General features: G+C 52.5%; 1 protein-coding gene across 2 annotated transcripts in view; it reads right to left on the bottom strand.

The window, feature by feature from the left end:
- LOC128929796 (uncharacterized) overlaps nt 1-15,054 on the bottom strand; it is a 126,180-nt gene that overhangs the window by 33,426 nt on the left and 77,700 nt on the right. The gene's annotated exons all lie outside the window — the stretch shown is intronic.

The following is a 15,054-nucleotide window of genomic DNA, read 5'->3' as shown; positions in this document are numbered from 1 at the left end:
AATGATATTGTCCATGCAAGGAACAGAACCCCAGCTCCTGCTAACAATTAAAGAGGTTTTCTAATTTAGGAGAGAATGTGATTTAAAAAAAATAAAAAGAGAAAATTTGCACAGGAAGTAAAGCAAATAATTCACATTGAGAACATCCATGCAGAAGAGCCTTGAGTTGAGAAGACCTGGCTGCCTGGTGAACACATGGAGTGAAAGCTGCTCAGGGCGGCTGATCCATCTAGGAGGTCGCGTCGGAGGGGGCTGGCAAGTGTCTGCTGGACCTTACTACCCTGGCTGCCACCAGACAGTTTCATGACTGTGACTTGTAATTGTGACCCCAGAGCTCACCGTCAATAGGTGTAGATGGGCTCTCATCCATGAAATGACCGGAATTCACTGCGCTTCTTTCCGTCTGCCGTGGGCTCACTCTGACTTGGGGACCCCCTTAGAGTGCCCCGCATGTGCTCATGAACAGGACCGTCAGCGACAGTGGATGCTGTGTCTTCCCCAGAGGTCCCTCTCCCCGTGCGGTTCCACTTTGATGTTGTGCTGCCCACAGTCACGCCAGGGGCACCTTGCTGCTGGCCCGCCCTGTGGGAATGCTGCCACCATGCCCAGGGCGTAGCCTTTTGAAGCCCCCTAAACTGCGGTGCCTGAGGCTCCAGGACAGGGCTGTTGGCCTCATGCCCTCAGTGCACCGCAGCCTCACTGTGTCCTGGGGTGTCCTCTCCCCTCTGTCACACACTGTCACCAGCACACCCCACAGGACTGACCTCCCAGAATCTCGCAGGGTAGTGAGTGGGTGGGAGGTGGGGGACGTTTCTCTCCACTTCCCTTTCCTTCCATCCACTGCCAATAGACATCTGTGCCCCACACTTTTCCAAACCAGCAGACTAAGAAACGCCTGGGACAAAAATCAGGATCCCTACTTCGTGTCCTCAGACCAGCGGTTCTCAACCTCGGCCGCGTATTAGAATCACCTAGGGAACTTTAAAATACTCCATTTCCTAGGCCATACCTCAAGCCATGAAATCAGAATCTTTGGGCATCAGTAGTTTTTAAGTTTCCGTGGGCAATTCCAACGTGCCGCCAAGGTTAAGAACCACTGCCTCAGCGGAAAGAAAGGAAGGAGGGAAGGAAGGAAGCAGGGATAGTGGGAGGGAGGGCAAGGCCAACCGGGAAAGGACTGGAAGCCCTTTCCCTATGATGGAAGGAAGTGGACGTGAGCCAGACCCTGGTGCCACACCCGGGACACACACTGAGAAAACCCAGTGATTCTTCTGTCAAACCTACTGGTGATTCGGGGTGCTGTTGTCAGAATCTTTTTCAGTTGAGTCAACGTATCGAGAGAGCCTAAGAAGACAAGCGCAGGGCGACTCGCCGCTGATGACTTTCCACTTCATACCTGGTGGCATCCGAGATGCCTGAAGTGAGGAGGCCTTGTCAGTGGCGATGGCAGAGACAGATAGAACCCTACACTTGACAGGATGTCGGGAGAGCGTCCAATCCAGCCCTGTGTAGATTTCTGAATACCCAGGACTGCTGGCCATCTGCTCCAAGAACAAGTGTGACCAGGGGCCGGCCCCTGTGAGCTAGGAACACAGAGACCGTTCATTCATTCATTTGTTCACTCACCCCCATTCGCTCAATCACAGCTGAGCATGTCAGCGCTGTGCATAAGAGCCCTCAGGTATCACAGGTGGTTCTCAAGCTTTGTTTTTAGTTGAAGAATGCTGGGTTTAGGTGAAACCATTTGGAGACAAAAACAAATCCAAGAGCACTGCTGCAGCTGACTCGGGGAGGCCCTGGCCCGGCCCACTCACCTCCCTTCCTCTAAGGGCTTCACCAGTTTCTCCTGTTTCAAGGAGAAGCAGACTTTGGAAACCTCTCATTTTATACATGAGGACACTGAGGCACAAAGCGGAGTGGCTGGTGCCTTCCCCACAGTCGTACAGATTGCACGTAACAAATTGTGCTGGCTCGGTATAAGAGAATATGAACCTCACAGCACAGACAAACACCTCCATCGCAAAGGCTGAACCAAATGCCCCGTTAAGTCAGGAGACCTGCCTCTCTTGGCTTTGTTTTCCAAAGAAATCCCTCCCACGGTTCTTCCTCAGCAGGCAGCACTCAGGTCCCCAGCAGGTGACGTGTTCAGTGGGCATGTGCTGGTGCACCACACCGCCAGCATCCAATCTGGTGTCCTGGGGTTTAATTACTTTAAAGCTCACACTTGGATCTCACTACCAATGTTTCCAAAGTATAAGTAAGAGCCGGGCAAGGTGGCTCAGGCCTGTGATTCCAGCACTTTGGGAGGCCGAGGCAGGCAGATCACTCGAGGTCAGGAGTTCAAGACCAGCCTGGCCAATGTGGTGAAACCCCATCGCTACTAAAAATACAAAAATTAGCCGGGCGTGGTGGTGGGCACCGGTAATCCCAGCTACTCAGAAGATTGAGGCAGGAGAATCACTTGAACCCGGGAGGTGGAGGTTGCAGTGAGCTGAGATCACATCACTGCACTCCAGCCTGGGTGACAGAGTGAGACTCCCTCTCAAAAAAAATAAAAAATAAAAACAAAGTATGACTAAGAACCAGACTGTAACAGAAAATATCAGTAACAAAAGGATCCACACCTACCTTTCTCATTGCTATTATTTGATACCAGATCTACCTGAAATGTTTCAGAAAGAGGGAAGAGCGTTCTTCTCCTGGGAGCTTTCTGGGTGCAGTCTTCCGTTCATACATACCTGACAGTGTACACTGGGCACAGGGTGGCCAAGCTGGCTTCTTTTTTTTTTTTTTTTTGAGACAGAGTCTTACTCTGTCATCCAGGCTAGAGTGCAAAAGCGCCATCTTGGCTCACTGGAGGTTGCTCCGCCTCCTGGGTTCAAGAGATTGTCCTGCCTCAGCCTCCCGAGCAGCTGGGATTACAGATGCATGTCACCATGCCCAGCTAATTTTTGTATTTTTAGTAGAGACGGGTTTCACCATGTTGGCCAGGCTGGTCTCAAACTCCTGACCTCATGATCCCCCACCTTGGCCTCCGTAAGTGCTGGGATTACAGGCGTTAGCCACTGTGTCCAGCCTTCTTTTTTTTTGAGATGGAGTTTTGCTCTTGTCACCCAGGCTGGAATGAAGTGGCACAATCTCAGCTCACTGCAACCTCTGCCTCCCAGGTTCACGCAATGCTCCTGCCTCAGCCTCCTGAGTAGCTGGGATGACAGGCACCAGCCACCATGCCCAACTAATTTTTGTATTTTTAGTAGAGATGGAGTTTCACCATGTGGGCCAGGCTGGTCTTGAACTCCTGACCTCAGGTGATCCACCTGCCTCGGCCTCCCAGATTGCTACTATTACAGGTGTGAGCCACTGTGCCCAGCCTATGCTGACTTCTGAGATGGACTGAAGGGCACACAGGGCCTCGGGAACACAGCCTGAGGGCTTCAAAGCCAGGCAAGCCGAGTTCCATCCTTGCCCCTTCCACTTGCTGACAGTGCTACATGTGGCGGGGGCAGGTGTTTCTCTGACCCGCAGTGGGTATGTAGTGGACGCTGCCCCTGCCAGGAGCTGCCCTTGGCTGAAGGGAGCCGTCTTGCCTGGGTTTCTCCCTCTCAGAGAGCACAAGGACCTCATTGCCTCAATGGGGGTACATCTCAGAAGGGCCACCCAAGCTTTGGCACACCAGCCTCACTGCCATTCAGCCTCCCTTCTGCCCCCAGCCTGCCTTCATGACTCCCTGACGGTGCTGCTTTGGGAGTGTTCCCCAGTTACCCTGCACGCCCAGAGCCTGTGCTTTAAGAACCTGACCCGAAGCAGAACTCATCCACAAAACAGGGGCAATAATTCCTACCTCTCAGCCACGGCGAGGGTTAAGCAGGCAAGCTGCTCACATGAAATTTCCTCTCCGGCGCAGCGCCTGGGCTATGGTAAATGAGCCATACATACTTGTTCACTTCCTCCCTCTCTCCATTCTTTCTTCCCCCCAAGTGTGTTTATAGATTTTATTGTGAGTGTTCTCTTTCCTCTGAGAGAGACATCTGGCTCTCCGCTCATTGGCAGAGCTGAAGTGATTGACACACTCTAAACCTAGTAAATGTCTCATCCCTTTCTGATGTGCAAGTGTTTATGTAGCTGTGATCACCCTCATACCAATACACACACACGCGTGCACGTGCACATGAGCAGTATTGCAGAATCCTGCAATCGTTGTAGTTTCGCAAACATCCAAAGCTTTACACCATTGCCACAGCACAGAGAACTCCTTGTGGGAAGACCTGTATACCAGGTGCTGTGAGACATCCCAGGAGGGAGAGCTCATTTTCTGATGATGGAATCAAGGAGGGCTTCAAGAGACAGGTGACATTTGTCATAGGCTTTGAAGGCTGGATAGAAATCCAGCAGGCAGAGGGGGTAGGAGTGGTTTTCCAGGCCAAGGGAACTGTGGAGGTGGGAAGACACAAAGCTCGTCTACGCGTGTCCTCCAGTCTAGGTGAAGACAGAGTCTCAAGAGGAGGAGGAGAGGGAAGAGCCAAGGGTGGGAAGGTAGTTGGGACCTGACTGGGTGGGGCCAAGCTGAGGCCAGAAGTAATGGGATTCTACTGACAATTTCTGAGAGCTGGAGAGAGAGCTCTCATAAGGTCAGTCATGGAGAGGATTGAATGAGAAAGATGCTGAGGTCAGGCTGAGTAAGGTGGCTCACACCTGTAATCCCAGAACTGTGGGAGGCTGAGGTGGGTGGATCACCTGAGGTCAGGAGTTCGAAACCAGCTTGGCCAACGTGGCAAAACCTCATCTCTACTAAAAAGCACAAAATTGGCCAGGCAAGGTGGCTCATGCCTGTAATCCCAGAACTTTGGGAGGCCAAGGTGGGTGGATCGCCTGAGGTCAGGAGTTCGAGACCAGCCTGACCAACATGGTGAAACCCTACCTCTACTAAAAATACAAAAATTAACTGACAGTGGTGCCATGTGCCTGTAGTCCCAGCTAGTCGGGAGGCTGAGGTAGGAGACTCGGTTGTACCCAGGAGGTGGAGGTCATAGAGAGCCGAGATCACACCACTGCAATTCACCCTGGGAGACAGAGTGAAACTCCGTTAAAAAAGAAGGAAAGAAGGAAGGAATGAAGGAAGGAAGGAAGGAAGGAAGGAAGGAAGGAAGGAAGGAAGGAAGGAAGGAAGGAGAAAGAAAGAAGGAAAGAAAGAAAGAAAGATACTGCAGTCAGAAAAGCGGTGAGGAGGCCATGGTAACAGATGGGGCTAGCAAGGCCCATCCCCCACACTGGCAGGGGCACTGGTGGACCAGGAGAACAGGAGGAGTCCTGGGAGGGGAGTGTGTGTACTCACCCTTTTTAAGATCACCAAGACCATGAAAACCTTCAGGGGAAGCTACACGAATACCCCCCACTCCTCATCTGAGAATGGGTGCCATGAGAACACCATCCCCAGAAATTGTTTGGGGAAGTGAAAGAGGAAACTGAACTCAAAATAAGGGTGCCTGACTCACTGCCTCTCAGTGACCATGTGCAGGAAAATCCTCTGAGCCTGTTGCCAGCTACCTCCTCTGTCCACACCTCACTTCACAGGAATTCAGACACCAGGAGGGAGTCCCACACACGAAACACCTGGAGACGTCAGGAAGCAGACCCAGCCTGACCTCCCTGCTCCCTTGCCACAAGGCCTTGGGCACGTCACTGACAGGTTTCTAGGCCTCGGTTTTCTCATCTATAAAATAATAATAATAACCATCACTACCCATTTGTGGGACTTTTACGAGATCAAATCACCTAATAAACTTGAAAATGCTTAAAGCTCTTTGGAAGAAATGCAAGGTGTAATTGTTGAGGCTGTTGTGTAATTGGATATTACTATTACCACTACCACTGTAAACTTGCGTATCTCTTTTCTCTGGAGAGGTCAAAAGCTGTTCATGGGGCTCTTCTTTCATGAATAATTTCCAAACATCTCTTGTTTAAAGGTGGGCCCTAAACCAGAAGGTTCCACCTGTCTGAGTGAAATGGATCTTGAGTCAGATCCTAGAAAAGCCGGGAGGGCATGGCTGAGAGCACCCTGGAGAGGCAGAAGGGAGCTGACTCAACACGGCTCAGCTGGGAAGGCGCGGTGTCCCAGGGAGGGAAACGCAGGTGACTCAAGGTGCGACTTTCTGGGCACAGAGAAACTGGGATTTCTCATCCAATTCATTCCAACCTTTGGCTGTACCAACCTGGATCCCACTCACTCCTCCCATATGAGGCTACCTTCTGGTCCCACTGCCTTGAAATCTAACAGTGTAGCCAATGTGACTCACCAGCCATGTGGCTTGCAAACATCACTAAGCTTGTCTCATTTTCCTCATCTGTAAAATGGTTTAACAATCTCTGTGCTGCCTGCCTTACAGGAATGGTATGGGGAGGAGGAGCCCAGGGGCCGAGGATGTACGAATGCTTGGTAACTATCAGGTGTGGTACCAAGGTAAAGGGGTGTTTGAGGAGATGTTTTGTTGTTGTTGTTAAGTTTTTTTAATATATACTTTATGTTCTGGGGCACATGTGCAGAACATGCAGGTTTGTTACATAGGTACACACGTGCCACGGTGGTTTGCTGCATCCACCCCCTGTCATCTACTTTAGCTATTTCTTCTAATGTTATGCCTCCCCAATCTCCCCATCTCCTGCTATCCCTCCTCTTGTACCCCACCCCCTACAGGCCCCGGTGTGTGATGTTCCCCTCCCTGTGTCCATGTGTTCTCATTGTTCAACACCCACTTATGAGTGAGAACATGTGGTGTTTGGTTTTCTGTTCCTGTGTTAGTTTGCTGAGGATGATGGTTTCCAGCTTTATCCATGTCCCTGCAAAGGACATGAACTCATCCTTTTTATGGCCACACAATATTCCACAGTGTGCATGTGCCACATTTTCTTTATCCAGTCATTTGGGTTGGTTCTAAGTCTTTGCTATTGTAATGGATTAAAGATTTAAACATAAGACCTAACACCATAAAAACCCTAGAAGAAAACCTAGGCAAAGCCATTCAGGACATAGGCACAGACAAGGACTTCACAATTAAAACGCCAAAAGCAATGGCAACAAAAGCCAAAGAGACAAATGGAACCTAATTAAACTTAGGAGCTTCTGCACAGCAAAAGAAACTGTCATTAAAGTGAACCAGCAACCAACAGAATGGGAAAAAATTTTAGCAATCTACCCATCTGTCAAAGGGCTAATATCCAGAATCTACAAAGAACTGAAACAAATTTACAGGAAAAAAACAAACAACCCCATCACAAAGTGGGCAAAGGAGATGAGAGAATGTTTGAAGATGATTTCTGGCCTGGGGGCGGCGGGGGTGGTGACTGCAGGCTGCTGTGGGGTGGCTGGGGGGAAGATACCGGGAGAATCCCCGGAAGCCAGACCCAAAGTTCCAAAGCAGGGTAGAAATCTCTTGAACGTGAGTTTAGAGTGTCTCTTAGTGGTCTGACACGAAGTTCCGCCTTCCCCCAAAAAGCAAATCCTAAGAGCAGGACAATGTGTGGGAGTCGTGACCTCCCACAGCCCACCGTCCGGCAGTTGCACTCTTTCTGAATGCCGCTGGACTCCCCAGACAGAGGCACGGCGCTGGTCTGGGACAGTCCTCCCAACAAGACTCTGATCACACCCCCGAACCCCGACCCATCGGGCTGACCTAGCTGACCTCTCACCGCTGAAGGCCATCTGATCACACCCCGCAACCCCAGCCCACCGGGCTGACCGAGGCTGACCTCTCGCCGCTGAAGGCCATCTGATCACACCCCGCAACCCCAGCCCACTGGGCTGACCAAGACTGACCTCTTGCTGCTGAAGGCCATCCTTAGCCACACTTTCCTTCCTTGGTGTAGTGGCCACGGACTCTGGAACTAGTCTGTCTGGGTTCAAACCCCAGGTTTACCGCTAGCCCACCATGTGTGCCCTTGAGCAGGTTCTGATCCTTTCTGGACCTTCACTTCCCCATCTGTATTTGTGGATAACAGTAGGGCCCATCTCATAGCCTCGTTTTAAGAGTTAGATGTATTAGCAAAGTGCTCAGCACAGCGCTTGCCACCCAATAAGCACTATTGCTGTCCTGGCTCCTTTTGCCAAGGTTGGGCTTAAGGCTTGCTTGTGAGAGGCCTCTGTGGCCACTCTCTGCTCCATCGCCTTCCTCCACAGCTGCCTTGGCCCCTGTCACGTTGGTGCTTCCTGGTCACACAGAAGCTCCCGGAAGCTCGTGGAACCGGAGAGCCAGCATGCATCCTTCTCGGGAACCCCGGGTCCTCTCCACTTGCCTGGGCTTGAGACCCTCCGCTACCAAGTCAGGTTCTTCCTGCTCATCATTCAAAACTCTGCTCGATGGCCCTGTCCTTCATGAAACATGGTGCAGCGGGAGAAGCATAAGCTCTGGTTCAGACAGACCTGGGTTTGAACCCCAGCCTAACCTGTACCACCAGCTGGGTGACCTTGGGCAATTACTTAACCTCTCTTAGTCTCAATTTCCTTACATGTCACATGAGGTAAGTATCTCTTCCTCACGGATGAAGACGAGGATGATGCCTGGGGCAGTAATGACACATAGTAGGTGGTCAACAAATGGTTCTCTTCCCTCCTTTCAATCTTGCTCTGATAGCAGTTTCCTCTCTCTCCTCCAGCTCTTAACAGTACTTAACAGCTTCAGTAAGAGGCTGAAACACACATGCACACTGTGTGTATGTTCTTAGACATTTATCATGTGTTGGCTCTTCTTTGATTCGTTCAACATTTATTAGGCATTTGCTATTTGTCTGATGTTCTGCTAGGCCCTGGGGATGACTAAGACTGAATCCTTTCCCTGAGGAGCTCACAGAAAATTAAGAGGATCATCCTGAGGTCAGGAGTTCGAGACTAGCCTGGCCAACATCGTCAAATCCTGTCTCTACCAAAAAATACAAAAATTTGCTGGGCATAATGCCAGCTACTTGGAAGGTTGAGGCAGGGAGAACTGCTTGAACCGGGAGGTAGAGGTTGCCATGAGCTGAGATCATGCCACTGCACTTCAGCCTGGGTGATAGAGCGAGATTCTGTCTCAAATAAAAAAAACCAGCAAAGGAAAAAAAGAAAAGAAAAGAAAATTGCGAGGACCAAATATATGTGTCATGTGTAGATAATCTCGGGGTCTATGGTAAGTGTTCTAGTGGGGGGCATGTCTGCAGGGCACTTTCTATCACAGCACATGGCGAGACTAACGCTCCTTTCAGCAGTCAAAGGCTCTCAGTTCAACTCGGGGAGTGTGGATTGGGCCCTTCTTTAGGATGAAGAAGACAGTGCTTCCACCCTCAAGCAGTGCAGGGTCCGTTAGGGCAGTCAGACAAAGGATGTAAGGGTTACACCGTGTAGACAGTGCCCCTGTGCCCACGGGTTGTCATGCAAGAGGGAGCCAGCTACGTGTGAGGGGTAAGGTCGACTTTCTGGAGGAGGTGGCATCTAAGACTTAGAGGACAAGTAGGAATTAGCTAACGAAGGAGGGACAGAAGTCCTTCCAGGTAGCAGGAGAGAGCCTGGGAGGAGCAAGGCTGGGCGTGGGGCTCAGGGGACTAGAGGTGGTTCTGTAAGGTTGGACGCAGACACAGGAAGCTCAGAGCCTCTAGAAAGATCCTCTTTTCTTCTCTGTCTGCCCCCAACACCTGGTCACATCCCTCAGCTCCAGCTCCAGAAGATCCCTTTTCCAGAGGCTTCCACCTCGCTGATGCAAAAACCTATCCTAGCTTGGGGGCCATGCAGCCCAGGCTGTTCCTGAGGGACAGAGATGCTGTGCTGTGGGGGGGCGGGGGGATGGAGAGCTGGGAGTGGCAAGAAAGAGGAGAAGTCCCCGCCCCTCCATACAGGGACAAGGACCAGCGCCCAGGGTGATCCTTGTGTAGGGTCACTGCATACTCGTGGTGACAGCTGCTGGATGTCAGCTGCTGGGTGTCAGCAGAAACCCTGCTTCCCTGGCTGAGGCCTCCCCACCCCAGTGCCTGCTCACCTGCTCTGTGCTAAGCCTCCACACGCCCCTCCTCCTGCCACATCAGTTTCCGCTAATTAGGTCAAGGTGAAGGTCCCCTCTCTGGAGTTTGACCTTGCAGCTAGCAGGCCACGAGAGTTCTAGCACACCCCACATCTGCCAGGGGACGTGTGTGCAGTTACCACACTCACGTGCACACATGCGCACACCCCCTCCCACACGCAAGCTCACAGTACCCACGCTCACACATAGACACTCACACCACATACCCACGCATCTGCTTAAAGACACACTTGCACGCATGCCAGCAGGGCCCAGCTCGCCTCTGCTCCATAAGCTCCCATAGGGGAGAAGCAGCCCTTCGGAAGGTTCTGGGCCTCCAGCCCAGGGATGTCCAGCCCCACGCCAGAGAACCCTCCTAGCTCTTGCTGAGAGGGTACAAAAGGGTTAAGAGAGAACATTTCCAGGGAGTTTGCCTCTTAATCAACACAGTTAATTCTTTTCCTTTTACAAATACAAATTCTTGGCAGTCAGTAACCAAGAAAGAAAGGGGGAAGAAAAAAAAACTTAACCCAACATTAGTCAAATCTTTGCCTCTTCCTACTTTTTTTCAAGTTAAGACCCAGAGGAATTCAAAGCAATGAGAGAAATCCCAGCCCAGATGGAATGTTTTTGCTAATATACGTCTGCAAGTTATTTAAATGTATGTTTAAGTGTGTGTGTGAGAGAGAGACAGAGAATATGAGAGCAAGCAAGCATGGCTGAGTGGTGTGTGCCTCTGTGTGTGTGCGTGTGTGCACACGTGTGTGGCTAGAGCACACAGCAGAGCAGAGGAGCCGCCAGAATCCCTGCCCGAGCCCCAGCTACCCTCTGACCCTGGCTCTCTGGTCTAGACCTGGAGCAGTACAAGGCAATTGCCCAGAAGGCTGTCCTTGTCCTGCAGCCTGGGGTCTCCTGGGACAATAGCCCCTGTCCCTGCCCCTCAGCCCCATGGTGGCCTCTGTGACACGTTCTGCTAAGGAAAACCCACCCACCACACACATTTCTTGCCCTCGTTTCCAGCTTAGCCAGGAGGTTTGGGGCTGGAGTTTCCAGGCCTGGAGTAGGGTCCTTGAGAGACCAAGCCCCCTGCACAGAGCTGCTTCCCACATTCCCCCATCCAAGAGTGGACCCGCCTGGACTTGAAATCTGGGCTTAGACTGTGATCCTGGCCTCTTGCTGTCTCCTCTCAGACCTCTCTCAAGATCTTCGGCCCCTGTGGTATTCCTTCTCACCCCGAGAGAATCCACCCCCCCACCCACCGATGTCAGGGTCAACCCTTACCATGGACTCCACCCCAGCAGGGCTCTTCGTCCCCTGCCTCCAGAAGCACCCCCAGTTGGGTTCAGGGTGCAGGGGCCTTGCAGACAACCCTGGAGCTCCCCACCTGCCCCTAGCTCCCTCTTGTCTGCTCCCTCCTGAGTTTACTTTAATTCTTTTAATCTTTCCTCTGAAATCGCTCCTCTGGCCTCCCCATGAGCTGTGGGAAGGCCAACTTCCTGATTTCCATGGGGAGATTAAACAGCTTTCTCCATCCAAGGCAGTTTGGATGTCTGGGCCACCCCCCGGACTGGTGAGACCTCACTCTGCCGAGGGGGCAGCTCTCACTCTTTTGAGCCCCGGCCCACCCTTAGTCCCGGGCCTTCCACATGGAACTTCCCATGCCCCCTCCCTGCCCTGCCCCTCTAGAGAGTCCAGCCTTCCCATCACTTCCCTTTCACAGGGGCCTCTCAGCATCTCCAGCCAGTCCCAGAGCCTGGAGCGCACAACTTCCTTCAGCAGCGGCTCTTGGGAAACAGGGCAGGTGGGGAACAGGGCCAAGGACCCACGGAGAGGATCTCCTGCCTGGTTGCCCTCCCCTGCTCCAGCTTCTCCCCAGGCTCCTCTGCTCCTTCCACAACGCACGCCCTCTGAGGCCCTTTCCCGAGCCTGTGGGCATCCTCCGCCTGCACTGGCTGCTGAGGGGACAGGACTCCCCAGCTCTCAGTGTCATCTGCTCTGCTTGTCTGCGGCTGCCAGCTCAGGACCTGGTGCTCAGCTAAGCCTGGCAGGAGACAGAGCAAAGTGAAGTCAGGTCCAGGGACTCCATGGAAAAGGGGTTTGGGAAGGGACGCAGAGAGGGTGTCCAAGGGGAATTAGAAATGATGGTGTATTTATTTATCTATTTAGAGATCGAGTTTCACCCTTCTCGCTCAGGCTGGAGTGCAGTGGTGCCATCTTGGCTCACTGTAGCCTCCGCCTCCCGGGTTCAAGCGATTCTCCTGCCTCAGCCTCCCAAGTAGCTGGGATTACAGGCATGTGCCACCATGCCTGGCTAATTTTTGTGTTTTTAGTAGAGACAGGGTTTCATCATGTTGGCCAGGCTGGTCTCGAACTCCTGACCTTGGCCTCCCAAAATGCAGAGATTACAGGTGTGAGCCATCGCACCCAGCCTAGAAATGAGTTTTGGAGGTATGTCATTTGAGCTAGCCCTGAAATGTAGCTAGGGGGTGGAAGAAGCTGACTTTCAACAGGGGAGGAAGAGTTGCTTAGAGTGGAATCTCTGAGGCAGAAAAGGGGAAAGACCTTCTGTGGGAAGTGTCCTGGAATGCCACCTTGTCAGGGATATGGTTTCCCTCTGAAATGAGTGGGGTCCTGGGGTCTCCACACATGGACACCAGCTTCCCAAGGCCTAAAGATGCCAGACGGGATTCTTGGGTCTGTCTTAGATGGAGGGCTTCCGGGAGTCCATGAATCTCCTGACACTGTGTACAAAGTATCGTGGATATGGCAGCATTACAGGGCTTCACCACATTCTCAAAGGGTCTAAAAACCACTGTGCTGGAGGTTAACACAGAGGTGACCCTTGAGGCTGGCCAGAGTGACCCCAAGGTCACGCCACAAGCAGGCCACCATGGCACCAGATGACCGCTGGCTGAAATAAGCAGAAACTGGATCAGGCTCAGGCAGTCACATGAGACACAGCTCACTTCTAGATGTGGGAGATTCTGGAGACACAGCTCACTTCTAGATGTGGGAGATTCTGGAGACACAGCTCACTTCTAGATGTGGGAGATTCTGGAGACGACCTTGGCTCCTGGAGCTGGCACCTTTTCATTTTATTTTATTTTTGAGACGGAGTTTTGCTCTTGTTGCCCAGGCTGGAGTGCAATGATGCTATCTCAGCTCACCACAACCTCCGCCTCCTGGGTTCAAGCGATTCTCCTTCCTCAGCCTCCCAAGTAGCTGGGATTACAGACATGCGCCACCACCACACCCAGCTAATTTTGTATTTTAAGTAGGGATGGGGTTTTGCCATGTTGGTCAGGCTGGTCTCAAACTCCCAACCTCAGGTGATCCACCCACCTGGGCCTCCCAAAGTGCTGGGATTACAGGCCTGAGCCACCATGCCTGGCCCCTGGAGATGGCATCTTAAAGCAGATCTCTGCCAGGCAAGATCCTAAGGCCAATGGGACGTCCTTCACTAGGCCTGAGCTGCCTGTCAGCTTCCTCTACAGTGACACTAGTAGGCAGGTATTCCCAAGTAAGACAGCAGAGGTGGCCCATGGTGGGTCCCGGGTCTTCCTGGGGTGTTGGGAGAAAGTGCGCAGAAGGGGCTGAGTCTGTAACTTTCACGATGTGTATGAAGGTCATCTGTCTCTGAGGGAAAACAGTGGCCACTCTCCAAGGAGCTATGAGTGTGCCCAGTGCTGATGTGGGCAGCTCAGGGGATCAGAGACAGGGTGGAGAGGTCATTAACGCCAAGGGGGCCGTGCCAAGGAAGGCAGAGCTGCGTAGTGAAAGGCCCTCGCCCACCTCTGCACTGGCCTTTCAGCACCAGGGTTCCCTCTCCTGGGGAAGGAGGGAGTTGGGCTGCAGGGTTTCTGAGGACCTCTTCGGCGCTGCCATCCTAGGTTTTAAGAAATGTCCCTTCTGGTGGCGTGCGGTGACACACACCTGTAATCCCAGCACTTTGCGATGCCAAGGCGGGCAGATCACCTGAGGTCAGGAGTTCAAGACCGGCCTGGCCAACATGGTGAAACCCCATCTTTACTAAAAATACAAAAAGTTAGCCGGGTATGGTGGCAGGCCTCTGTAATCCCAGCTACTCGGGAGGCTGAGGCACAATTGCTTGAACCTGAGAGGCAGAGGTTGCAGTGAGCTGAGACTGCACCATTGCACTACAGCCTGGGCGACAAGAGCAAAACCCCATTTCAAACAAACAGAAAAGGAAAGAAAAAAAAGGAAAAGAAATGTCCCTCCTGTCCCCTCCCTGGGCTCCTGTTTGGGGGTTGGGGAGAGTGGAGCTTATCCAAAAGCCACAGAAGCTTTCCCAGCCCTCTCTCCACCGCACTTCAGGACCACCCACCCAGGACCTGCACGGGCTCCCTCCTCCCAGAAACTCCACTTCCCTGCACAGGAGGCTGCGGAGCCGGAAGGGCTTTCTGCGTTCTCTTTTGGTTTGCTTGTTTGCTTGCTCTTCCGCTCACATTGCGCACGTGCAGGGGACTAGCTGGTCCTCTAGGTCTTGTAGGAGGAAGAGGGGCATCCCAGCACCAAGGGGCGCTGGCTGCTGAGCCAGCCAGGGGCAGGGGGTGCACGCTCATCAGGGCCTATGGAGGCAGAGCCGTCTTCACTGTTATAGGACCGACACACTGCAGTCCTAGGTAACCCCCTAAGCTCACTCTCTAGAGCCTGATGGCTGCAGAAGATCTTCTCCTGGCCCGTGCGGGCCTGTGTCGTTTATATACATGTGCGTATGTCTACAGATATGTGTGCCTATAAATAGAGATAGACAGATATAAATCAAGGGTTTAGGAGGTGGGCAGCAGCGCTGACGGCAGCCAACCACTGCCAGTTCCTCCAAGAGGGCAGCTCGGGTATCTCCCTGCACTCTCTCCCGTCACTTCCGCCTCTGGCTCCTGGTCCTCACTCACAAGCGTCAGGCTGTCATCATCACCAGCTCCTCCCTCACTTCCCCCCACAGGCAGGCTGTTGCTATATCCTCACTCATTCCTCCGCAGCAACTCTGAAATCTGTTTCTTTCTGGGTCTCACCC

This window comes from Callithrix jacchus, chromosome 15 (assembly GCF_049354715.1).
Source record: "Callithrix jacchus isolate 240 chromosome 15, calJac240_pri, whole genome shotgun sequence".
In the NCBI taxonomy this organism is placed as follows: Eukaryota; Metazoa; Chordata; class Mammalia; order Primates; family Cebidae; genus Callithrix; species Callithrix jacchus.
The sequence above is the reverse complement of the archived record's forward strand: the minus strand, read 5'-3'. Positions and strand labels throughout refer to the sequence as shown.